We start from the raw sequence: 13571 nt of genomic DNA on the forward strand, positions 1-13571 counted from the left end.
TGGGGTACTGGAGGGGCCCACTCGGGCCCCCGGATCAATTGTACCAGTGTCGCTATAAGACACTGGTACAATTGATCACCTTCGGGATCGATCACTTTTCTGCCTCTATGCTGCAATGGTCGGGAACGCAGCATAGAGGCAGAATCTACAACTCACCTGTCCCGGTTCCCACGATGCAGCGCTCCGCAGGGTATGCGACGGCTTTGAAGCCGGCGCACATGATGACGTCATCGGATCACGTGTGCCGGCTTCAGAGCCGGCGCGTACGGGAGGCCCAGGCCGAAGACAGCTGCAGGCGCTGCTCCGGGGGAACCAGGAAAGGTAAATTTTTTATTTTTTCTTTTCCGGAGGGGAGTCAGGGTGTCCGCGGGGGGCGGGGGTTAGTGTGTCAGCAGGGGGGGTCATTGTGTCCACAGGGGGAGGGGGGGGGGTTCCATGTGTCTGGAGGGGGTCATTGTGTCAGCAGGGGGGGTTCAGTGTGTCCGCAGGGGAGGGGGGGTTCAGTGTGTCCGCAGGGGGGGGATCAGTGTGTCTCCGGGGGGGTGGGGGGGGATTAGTGTGTCCCCAGGGTCAGTGTGTCCGCAGGGGGAGGGGGCGCAGTGTGGCCACTGGAGGGCGGTCCAAGGAGGGGCCCACTAAGGCTCTGTCGCCCAGGGGCCACTAGAACCTGGAGCCGGCCCTGCAGAAGACGTCCAGTAAATATATAACTAGAGGAGATCAGGACGTGTCAACACACAGGGGGAGATAGCCCTCATCTTTAGGACCTGTCATCGTCCATATATACAGACAGCAGAACCTCAGGTCCTGTCATCCTCCATATATACAGACAGCAGAACCTCAGGTCCTGTCATCCTCCATATATACAGACAGCAGAACCTCAGGTCCTGTCATCCTCCATATATACAGACAGCAGAACCTCAGGTCCTGTCATCCTCCATATATACAGACAGCAGAACCTCAGGTTCTGTCATCCTCCATATATACAGACAGCAGAACCTCAGGTCCTGTCATCCTCCATATATACAGACAGCAGAACCTCAGGTCCTGTCATCCTCCATATATACAGACAGCAGAACCTCAGGTCCTGTCATCCTCCATATATACAGACAGCAGAACCTCAGGTCCTGTCATCCTCCATATATACAGACAGCAGAACCTCGGGTCCTGTCATCCTCCATATATACAGACAGCAGAACCTCAGGTCCTGTCATCCTCCATATATACAGACAGCAGAACCTCAGAACCTGTCACAGTGAGGTCACAGCTCAGCTGCTCCATGACTCCGGCTGTGACAATGACTCAATGGAGACCAGGAGCAGAGGACGGCGGCCATGTTCACACCAGAAGACCCCGCTGCCCCTCCATCCAGACCTCCAGAATGATAGACTCCTCCTGTTCCCCGGAGACATCTGAAGAGAGGGAGGTTGCTGCACAGAAGGACTCAGGAGCCGTGGGGAGGCTTTATCTATGGCCGGAAGAGCACTATAATGCAGGTGAGAGCGGGGTAGAGCGCCCCCTGTCTCCTAACTGGTTACCCAGGACTCAGAGTGATGGCCATTGATGTTATTGGGAATTGTAAAGCTTCCTGACCCGATAGCAGTGACAGCAGGGGGTCTGGAAAGTACATTTATGTGGGAGCAGTTTCCAAAACAGACAGGTCCTTCAGGGATTAACTATGGACAGTCAGATGGCCATACCCTGTGCCCCCCTATTACATGTATCGAACAGGAAGAGACGTTTACTATAGGGTGTCTGATACTGTACATGGAGAATGTGAATAATGTCCTATAGATGACTGTGTATAATGTCCTATAGATGACTGTATATAATGTCCTATAGATGACTGTATATAATGCACTATAGATCACTGTATTTAAGGATGTATATATAACTATATGAGATGAATGTATGTGATGGGGGGGGGTCACTGCATATATGACTGGTGTATGACTGGTGTATGACTGGTGTATGACTGGCACATGACTGGCACATGACTGGTGTATGACTGGCACATGACTGGTGTATGACTGGTATATGACTGGCACATGACTGGGGTATGACTGGTGTATGACTGGTATATGACTGGCACATGACTGGTGTATGTCTGGCACATGACTGGTGTATGACTGGTACATGACTGGTATATGGTACATGACTGGTGTATGACTAGTATATGAATGGCACATGACGGGTATATGACTGGTATATGATTGGTGTATGACCGGTGTATGTCTGGCACATGACTGGTGTATGACTGGCACATCACTGGTATATGACTGGCACATGAATGTCACATGACTGGCACATGACTGGTATATGACTGGTGTATGACTGGTGTATGACTGGTGTATGACTGGTTTATGACTCGTATATGACTGGTGTATGACTGGCACATGACTGGTATATGACTGGTGTATGACTGGCACATGACTGGTGTATGACTGGTGTATGACTGGCACATGACTGGTACATGAATGGTGTATGTCTGGCACATGACTGGTATATGACTGGCACATCAATGGTGTATGACTGGCACATCACCGGTGTATGACTGGCACATGACTGGTATATGACTGGTGTATGACTGGCACATGACTGGTATATGACTGGTGTATGAATGGCACATGACTGGTGTATGACTGGTATATGACTGGCACATGAATGTCACATGACTTGTATATGACTGGTGTATGACTGGCACATGACTGGTATATGACTGGTGTATGACTGGCACATGACTGGTTTATGACTGGTATATGACTGGTGTATGACTGGCACATGACTGGTGTATGACTGGTGTATGACTGGCACATGACTGGTATATGACTGGCACATGACTGGTACATGACTGGCACATGACTGGTATATGACTGGTGTATGTCTGGCACATGACTGGTGTATGACTGGCACATGACTGGTATATGACTGGTGTATGAGTGGCACATGACTGGTATATGACTGGTGTATGACTGGTATATGACTGGCACATGAATGTCACATGACTGGCACATGACTGGTGTATGACTGGCACATGGCTGGCACATGACTGGTGTATGACTGGTGTATGACTGGCACATGACTGGTGTATGACTGGCACATGACTGGTGTATGACTGGTATATGACTGGCACATGACTGGTACATGACTGGTGTATGACTGGCACATGACTGGTATATGACTGGCTCATGACTGGTGTATGACTGGCACATGACTGGTGTATGACTGGCACATGACTGGTAGATGACTGGCACATGACTGGTATATGACTGGTGTATGACTGGCGTATGACTGGTATGACTGGCACATGACTGGTACATGACTGGTGTATGACTGGCACATGACTGGTGTTTGACTGGCACATGACTGGTGTATGACTGGCACATGAGTGGTATATGACTGGTGTATGACTGGCACATGACTGGTGATTGACTTGTATATGACGGGTGGATGACTGGTATATATACAGACAGCAGAACCTCAGGTCCTGTCATCCTCCATATATACAGACAGCAGAACCTCAGGACCTGTGATCCTCCATATATGACTGGTATATGACTGGTGTATGTCTGGCACATGACTGGTGTATGACTGGCACATGACTGGTGTATGACTGGCACATCACTGGTGTATGACTGGCACATGACTGGTGTATGACTGGTGTATGACTGGCACATGACTGGTATATGACTGGTGTATGACTGGTATATGACTGGCACATGACTGGTACATGAATGGTGTATTACTGGCACATCACTGGTGTATGACTGGCACATGACTGGTATATGACTGGCACATGACTGGTGTATGACTGGTATATGACTGGCACATGAATGTCACATGACTGGTATATGACTGGTGTATGACTGGCACATGACTGGTATATGACTGGTATATATGACTGGTGTATGACTGGTGTATGACTGGTGTATGACTGGTGTATGACTGGCACATGACTGGCACATGACTGGTTTATGACTGGTATATGACTGGTGTATGAATGGCACATGACTGGTATATGACTGGTGTATGACTGGTGTATGACTGGCACATGACTGGTATATGACTGGCACATGACTGGTACATGACTGGCACATGACTGGTATATGACTGGCACATGACTGGTATATGACAGGTGTATGTCTGGCACATGACTGGCACATCACTGGTGTATGACTGGCACATGACTGGTATATGACTGGTGTATGAGTGGCACATGACTGGTATATGACTGGTGTATGACTGGTATATGACTGGCACATGAATGTCACATGACTGGCACATGAATGTCACATGACTGGCACATGACTGGTATATGACTGGTGTATGACTGGCACATGACTGGTGTATGACTGGTATATGACTGGTGTATGACTGGTGTATGACTGGCACTTGACTGGTGTATGACTGGTATATGACTGGTGTATGACTGGCACATGACTGGTGTATGACTGGTATATGACTGGCACATGACTGGTATATGACTGGCACATGACTGGTACATGACTGGTGTGTGACTGGCACATGACTGGTATATGACTGGTACATGACTGGTATATGACTGGTATATGACTGGTGTATGACTGGCTCATGACTGGTGTATGACTGGCACATGACTGGTATATGATTGGTGTATGACTGGTGTATGACTGGCACATGACTGGCGTATGACTGGTATATGACTGGTGTATGTCTGGCACATGACTGGTGTATGACTGGCACATCACTGGTATATGACTGGCACATGAATGTCACATGACTGGTATATGACTGGTGTATGACTGGCACATGACTGGTATATGACTGGTGTATGTCTGGCACATGACTGGTGTATGACTGGCACATCACTGGTATATGACTGGCACATGAATGTCACATGACTGGTATATGACTGGCACATGAATGTCACATGACTGGTATATGACTGGTGTATGACTGGCACATGACTGGTGTATGACTGGTGTATGACTGGTATATGACTGGTGTATGACTGGCACATGACTGGTTTATGACTGGTGTATGACTGGCACATGACTGGTATATGACTGGGGTATGACTGGCACATGACTGGTGTATGACTGGTATATGACTGGCACATGACTGGTATATGACGGCACATGACTGGTACATGAATGGTGTATGACTGGCACATCACTGGTGTATGACTGGCACATGACTGGTATATGACTGGTGTATGACTGGCACATGACTGGTGTATGACTGGTATATGACTGGCACATGACTGGTGTATGACTGGCACATGACTGGTATATGACTGGTATATGACTGGTGTATGACTGGTATATGACTGGTGTATGACTGGCACATGACTGGTTTATGACTGGTATATGACTGGTGTATGACTGGCACATGACTGGTATATGACTGGTGTATGACTGGCACATGACTGGTGTATGACTGGCACATGACTGGTACATGACTGGCACATGACTGGTATATGACTGGCACATGACTGGTATATAACTGGTGTATGAGTGGCACATGACTGGTATATGACTGGTGTATGACTGGTATATAACTGGCACATGAATGGTATATGACTGGTGTATGACTGGCACATGACTGGTGTATGACTGGTATATGACTGGTGTATGACTGGTGTATGACTGGTATATGACTGGCACATGAATGGTATATGACTGGTGTATGACTGGCACATGACTGGTGTATGACTGGTATATGACTGGTGTATGACTGGCACATGACTGGTGTATGACTGGTATATGACTGGTGTATGACTGGTAAATGACTGGTATGTGACTGGTGTATGACTGGTGTATGATTGGCACATGACTGGTGTATGATTGGTATATGACTGGTGTATGACTGGTACATGACTGGTGTATGACTGGTGTATGACTGGCACATGACGGGTGTATGACTGGTGTATGACTGGCACATGACTGGTGTATGACTGGTGTATGACTGGCACATGACTGGTATATGACTGGTATATAAATGGTGTATGACTGGCACATGACTGGTATATGACTGGTATATGACTGGCACATGACTGGTATATGACTGGTGTATGACTGGTATATGACTGGCACATGACTGGTGTATGACTGGTGTATGACTGGTACATGACTGGTACATGACTGGTATATGACTGGTGTATGACTGGCACATGACTGGCATATGACTGGCACATGACTGGTGTATGACTGGTGTATGACTGGCACATGACTGGTATATGACTGGTATATGACTGGTGTATGACTGGCACATGACTGGTATATGACTGGTGTATGACTGGCACATGACTGGTATATGACTGGTGTATGACTGGTATATGACTGGCACATGACTGGTGTATGACTGGTGTATGACTGGTACATGACTGGTATATGACTGGTGTATGACTGGTATATGACTGGTGTATGACTGGCACATGACTGGTGTATGACTGGTACATGACTGGTATATGACTGGTGTATGACTGGTGTATGACTGGCACATGACTGGTATATGACTGGTGTATGACTGGTACATGACTGGTATATGACTGGTGTATGACTGGCACATGACTGGTGTATGACTGGTATATGATTGGTGTATGATTGGTGTATGACTGGTACATGACTGGTATATGACTGGTACATGACTGGTATATGACTGGCGTATGACTGGTACATGACTGGCACATGACTGGTGTATGACTGGTATATGACTGGTGTATGACTGGTATATGACTGGCACATGACTGGTGTATGACTGGTGTATGACTGGTGTATGACTGGCACATGACTGGTGTATTACTGGTATATGACTGGTGTATGACTGGTACATGACTGGTATATGACTGGTGTATGACTGGTGTATGACTGGTGTATGACTGGCACATGACTGGTATATGACTGGTATATGACTGGTATATGACTGGTGTATGACTGGTGTATGACTGGCACATGACTGGTGTATGACTGGTATATGACTGGTGTATGACTGGTACATGACTGGTATATGACTGGTGTATGACTGGTGTATGACTGGTGTATGACTGGTGTATTATTGGTATATGACTGGTACATGACTGGTATATGACTGGCGTATGACTGGTACATGACTGGCACATGACTGGTGTATGACTGGTGTATGACTGGTACATGACTGGTACATGACTGGTATATGACTGGCGTATGACTGGTACATGACTGGCACATCACTGGTGTATGACTGGTGTATGACTGGTACATGACTGGTATATGACTGGTATATGACTGGCACATGACTGGTATATGACTGGTGTATGACTGGTATATGACTGGTACATGACTGGTATATGACTGGCGTATGACTGGTACATGACTGGCACATGACTGGTGTATGACTGGTGTATGACTGGTACATGACTGGTATATGACTGGTATATGACTGGCACATGACTGGTGTATGACTGGTATATGACTGGTGTATGACTGGTACATGACTGGTATATGACTGGTGTATGACTGGTGTATGTCTGGCACATGACTGGTGTATGACTGGTGTATGACTGGTGTATGACTGGTACATGACTGGTGTATGACTGGTGTATGACTGGTGTATGACTGGCACATGACTGGTATATGACTGGTATATGACTGGTGTATGACTGGTATATGACTGGTACATGACTGGTATATGACTGGCGTATGACTGGTATATGACTGGCACATGACTGGTACATGACTGGCACATGACTGGTGTATGACTGGTACATGACTGGTATATGACTGGCACATGACTGGCGTATGACTGGTATATGACTGGCACATGACTGGTACATGACTGGCACATGACTGGTGTATGACTGGTACATGACTGGTATATGACTGGCACATGACTGGCATATGACTGGTATATGACTGGCACATGACTGGTACATGACTGGCACATGACTGGTATATGACTGGCACATGACTGGCATATGACTGGTATATGACTGGCACATGACTGGTACATGACTGGCACATGACTGGTATATGACTGGTGTATGACTGGTATATGACTAGTATATGACTGGTGTATGACTGGTGTATGACTGGTACATGACTGGTATATGACTGGTGTATGACTGGTATATGACTGGTGTATGACTGGCACATGACTGGTGTATGACTGGTACATGACTGGTATATGACTGGTATATGACTGGTGTATGACTGGTGTATGACTGGCACATGACTGGTATATGACTGGTGTATGACTGGTACATGACTGGTATATGACTGGTGTATGACTGGCACATGACTGGTGTATGACTGGTATATGATTGGTGTATGATTGGTGTATGACTGGTACATGACTGGTATATGACTGGTACATGACTGGTATATGACTGGCGTATGACTGGTACATGACTGGCACATGACTGGTGTATGACTGGTATATGACTGGTGTATGACTGGTATATGACTGGCACATGACTGGTGTATGACTGGTGTATGACTGGCACATGACTGGTGTATTACTGGTATATGACTGGTGTATGACTGGTACATGACTGGTATATGACTGGTGTATGACTGGTGTATGACTGGCACATGACTGGTATATGACTGGTGTATGACTGGTGTATGACTGGTGTATGACTGGCACATGACTGGTATATGACTGGTATATGACTGGTGTATGACTGGTGTATGACTGGCACATGACTGGTGTATGACTGGTATATGACTGGTGTATGACTGGTACATGACTGGTATATGACTGGTGTATGACTGGTGTATGACTGGTGTATTATTGGTATATGACTGGTACATGACTGGTATATGACTGGCGTATGACTGGTACATGACTGGCACATGACTGGTGTATGACTGGTGTATGACTGGTACATGACTGGTACATGACTGGTATATGACTGGCGTATGACTGGTACATGACTGGCACATGACTGGTGTATGACTGGTACATGACTGGTATATGACTGGTATATGACTGGCACATGACTGGTATATGACTGGTGTATGACTGGTATATGACTGGTACATGACTGGTATATGACTGGCGTATGACTGGTACATGACTGGCACATGACTGGTGTATGACTGGTACATGACTGGTATATGACTGGTATATGACTGGCACATGACTGGTGTATGACTGGTATATGACTGGTGTATGACTGGTACATGACTGGTATATGACTGGTGTATGACTGGTGTATGACTGGCACATGACTGGTGTATGACTGGTATATGACTGGTGTATGACTGGTACATGACTGGTGTATGACTGGTGTATGACTGGTGTATGACTGGCACATGACTGGTATATGACTGGTATATGACTGGTGTATGACTGGTATATGACTGGTACATGACTGGTATATGACTGGTATATGACTGGCACATGACTGGTATATGACTGGCACATGACTGGTACATGACTGGCACATGACTGGTGTATGACTGGCACATGACTGGTATATGACTGGTATATGACTGGTGTATGACTGGTATATGACTGGTACATGACTGGTATATGACTGGTATATGACTGGCGTATGACTGGTATATGACTGGCACATGACTGGTACATGACTGGCACATGACTGGTGTATGACTGGTACATGACTGGTATATGACTGGCACATGACTGGCGTATGACTGGTATATGACTGGCACATGACTGGTACATGACTGGCACATGACTGGTGTATGACTGGTACATGACTGGTATATGACTGGCACATGACTGGCATATGACTGGTATATGACTGGCAAATGACTGGTACATGACTGGCACATGACTGGTATATGACTGGCACATGACTGGCATATGACTGGTATATGACTGGCACATGACTGGTACATGACTGGTATATGACTGGCACATGACTGGCATATGACTGGTATATGACTGGCACATGACTGGTACATGACTGGCACATGACTGGTACATGACTGGCACATGACTGGTACATGACTGGCACATGACTGGTATATGACTGGTGTATGACTGGTATATGACTGGTATATGACTGGTGGTGGCAGTCGGCAGAAGACGTCCAGTAAATATATAACTAGAGGAGATCAGGACATGTCAACACACAGGGGGAGATAGGCCTCATCTTTAGGACCTGTCATCCTCCATATATACAGACAGCAGAACCTCAGGTCCTGTCATCCTCCATATATACAGACAGCAGAACCTCAGGTCCTGTCATCCTCCATATATACAGACAGCAGAACCTCAGGTCCTGTCATCCTCCATATATACAGACAGCAGAACCTCAGGTCCTGTCATCCTCCATATATACAGACAGCAGAACCTCAGAACCTGTCACAGTGAGGTCACAGCTCAGCTGCTCCATGACTCCGGCTGTGACAATGACTCCATGGAGACCAGGAGCAGAGGACGGCGGCCATGTTTACACCAGAAGACCCCGCTGCCCCTCCATCCAGACCTCCAGAATGATAGACTCCTCCTGTTCCCCGGAGACATCTGAAGAGAGGGAGGTTGCTGCACAGAAGGACTCATGGGGAGGCTTCATCTATGGCCGGAGGAGCACTATAATGCAGGTGAGAGCGGGGTAGAGCGCCCCCTGTCCCCTAACTGGTTACCCAGCACTCAGAGTGATGGCCATTGATGTTATTGGGAATTATAAAGCTTCCTGACCCGATAGCAGTGACAGCAGGGGGTCTGGAAAGTACATTTATGTGGGAGCAGTTTCCAAAACAGACAGGTCCTTCAGGGATTAACTATGGACAGTCAGATGGCCATACCCTGTGCCCCCCTATTACATGTATCGAACAGGAAGAGACGTTTACTATAGGGTGTCTGATACTGTACATGGAGAATGTGAATAATGTCCTATAGATGACTGTATATAATGTCCTATAGATGACTGTATATAATGTCCTATAGATGACTGTGTATAATGTCCTATAGATCACTGTATATAATGTCCTATAGATGACTGTGTATAATGTCCTATAGATCACTGTATTTAAGGATGTATATATAACTATATGAGATGAATGTATGTGATGGGGGGGGGGGGGGGTCACTGCATATTAGAGATCAGGGATTAAATACAAATATTGCAGCCAGTATATGGAAGGATTTCCCGTATATGTATAATACCCTGTTTCCCCAAAATTAAGTGTCTTATATTAATTTTTGCTCCTAAAGAGGCACTAGGTCTTATTTTTAGGAGATGTCTTATTTTTCCATGATCTAGAACAGTGATGGCTAACCTATGGCACTGGTGCCAGAGGTGGCACTCGGAGCCCTTTCTGTGGGCACTCAGGCCATCACCAGAGATGACTCCAGGTATCTTCCTGCAGTCCCAGACAGCCCAGGACTTGCTGTGCACAGAGCTATTTTAAAGTGACAGTTCTACCTGTGACTATTTTCTGCTTTATTGGTGCCTCAGGTGCTGCTATCAATGAAAACTGTGACAGAGAAGGGAGTATAAATCACAAATTAAATTTCTGTGTTGGCACTTTGCGATAAATAAGCGGGTCTTTGTTGTAGTTTGGGCACTCGGCCTCTAAAAGGTTCGCCATCACTGATCTAGAATATATCAATATCCTGTAGTCCTGCATCACATTCATCAGTATATAATTCTGAATTCCATCAAGAAAGTCTTGTTACTCTCTGTCTGGGAACAACAATCTCTGGTACATTTTCAATCCTGGTATTTATGCACAAAACGCAAGATTCTTTATTAACCCCTTAAAGGAAACCTACCAGTTAGAATGGTCGGTGTAAGCTGTAAATACCGAGCACTAGCTCAGGATGAGCTGGTGCCGGTACTTACTTTCGTTAGTATTATAAACCGCGGTATCGCGGTTTTAACACTTTTTAATAAACTCTAGAGCAGAAGAGGCCTTATATTTCTAAGCTTGAAAAAAAAATTGCACTAGGTCTTATTTTCGCCCAGAACTTTTTTACCACCACTTTACTTTTCTTTTTTTTACCACCACTTTACTTTTCTTTTTTTTACCACCACTTTACATAGATTTGCTGCTAGTGCTACGTAGTGCAGACCCTAATTTATAACTTGGGACTTTTGCAAAACTTCCTATAAAAAGTTGTATAGTCACTTCAGTCCCCTGCTGGCATATTTGTAACTTTTTTGGGACTTGTTGAAAAAAAAAATCCCACACGGAAATAAGAGCAATCGAGCATTTATTAAAGGACACCTGTCATCAGGTCTGTGTCACTTGTCCTGTCACTACTACCTGTTGGAGCAGCTCCCAAGGATCCATCCCAACCTTTATCTAGTTATTTCATACATTATTCATTGTAAAATCATCTATTCTTTATCATGTAAATGAGGCTGGTCACATGGTCAGAGGCAGTGATGTCACTCCTGTTACCCCTCCCCTCTCCTCCCCCTGCTCATGTCTGTGTGTAATGTGTAGTAAAGCATGGCTAGTGTGTGTGTGTATGTCATCTGCTGACATGCTGCATCCTCCTAATACACAGAGACACAGACATCAGCTACACATGAATCTGACATGTTCTGCTGTAACATGGCTGCCTGGAGCTGCTGTATCTCTCCTATACACACACATGCACACACAGGCTGCAGGGGGTGTGGCCACCAGCACCAGGAAGCACATCATTATACAGCCTCACATCATTATACAGCCTCACATCATTACACAGGCTGTCAGTCATGCACTGGGGGTGTGGCTGTGCCTCCCACTCATGAATAGAGTGGACAGCTTGAATATGCTAATGCTTCATTGGACATTTCACAGGTCATTTGCATACAGCTTTAGGACCTCATTGCTTAGGTTTACAGGCATGTAGAGGGACAATGAAGGGATAGAGGCAATGCTCTCTAATGGCAGTTTATGAAAATATATTTAGTTTAGGGGGGTTATTTTGCATGACGGGTTCTCTTTAAAGGGCCAAAGCCACATCAATGAATCTGATGGGCAGCAGACTTCAAAATCAGATATAGGGGGTTATTTATCATAAGGCAGGATACTTGCCAAATTGTAGTCAGTTTTCGGAGCTCTGCTGCCCTTCAGATTCATTAATGTGGCTTTGGCCCTTTAAAGGGGATTTCCCACAAAGAAAAGTTAGGCCCTATCCATGGGATAGGGCCTAACTTGCTGATCAGTGGGGGTCTCAGTGCTGAGACCCCCACAGATCTCGAAAACGAGGGGTATGTCGGACCCCTTTAATAAATGTTCTTTTGCTCTAATTGCTGTGTGGGATTTGTTTTTCAAAAAGTTCCAAAAAAGTCTCAAAGTTCATAGAATGTCCCAGCTCATACACCAGCAGGGGTCTGGAGTGACTCTTATGGGACAGTCATAAATCTGGCTTTGTACGGTGTTGCACTTGCTGTAGTTCTATGTTTATGCCAGCTTAATGAAATGGTGGAAATAGTTCTGTGAGACTTCTTAGAAAACTCCCCCAAAAAACCTCAACGCGACTTTTATGAGCCTTTTTTTACCCCAAAAAAGCCCATGAAAACCAATGATAAATAACCCCCATAGAAGTGTTGCAAGGAGCCTATTTAAAACTAACTCTCATTGTCTTTTAATTTTTTTTCCTTGTTTAGAGAAAATTTATTACATGCACCCCCTGCAGTTATA

This window comes from Engystomops pustulosus, chromosome 3, assembly GCF_040894005.1.
Source record: "Engystomops pustulosus chromosome 3, aEngPut4.maternal, whole genome shotgun sequence".
Taxonomy (NCBI): Eukaryota; Metazoa; Chordata; class Amphibia; order Anura; family Leptodactylidae; genus Engystomops; species Engystomops pustulosus.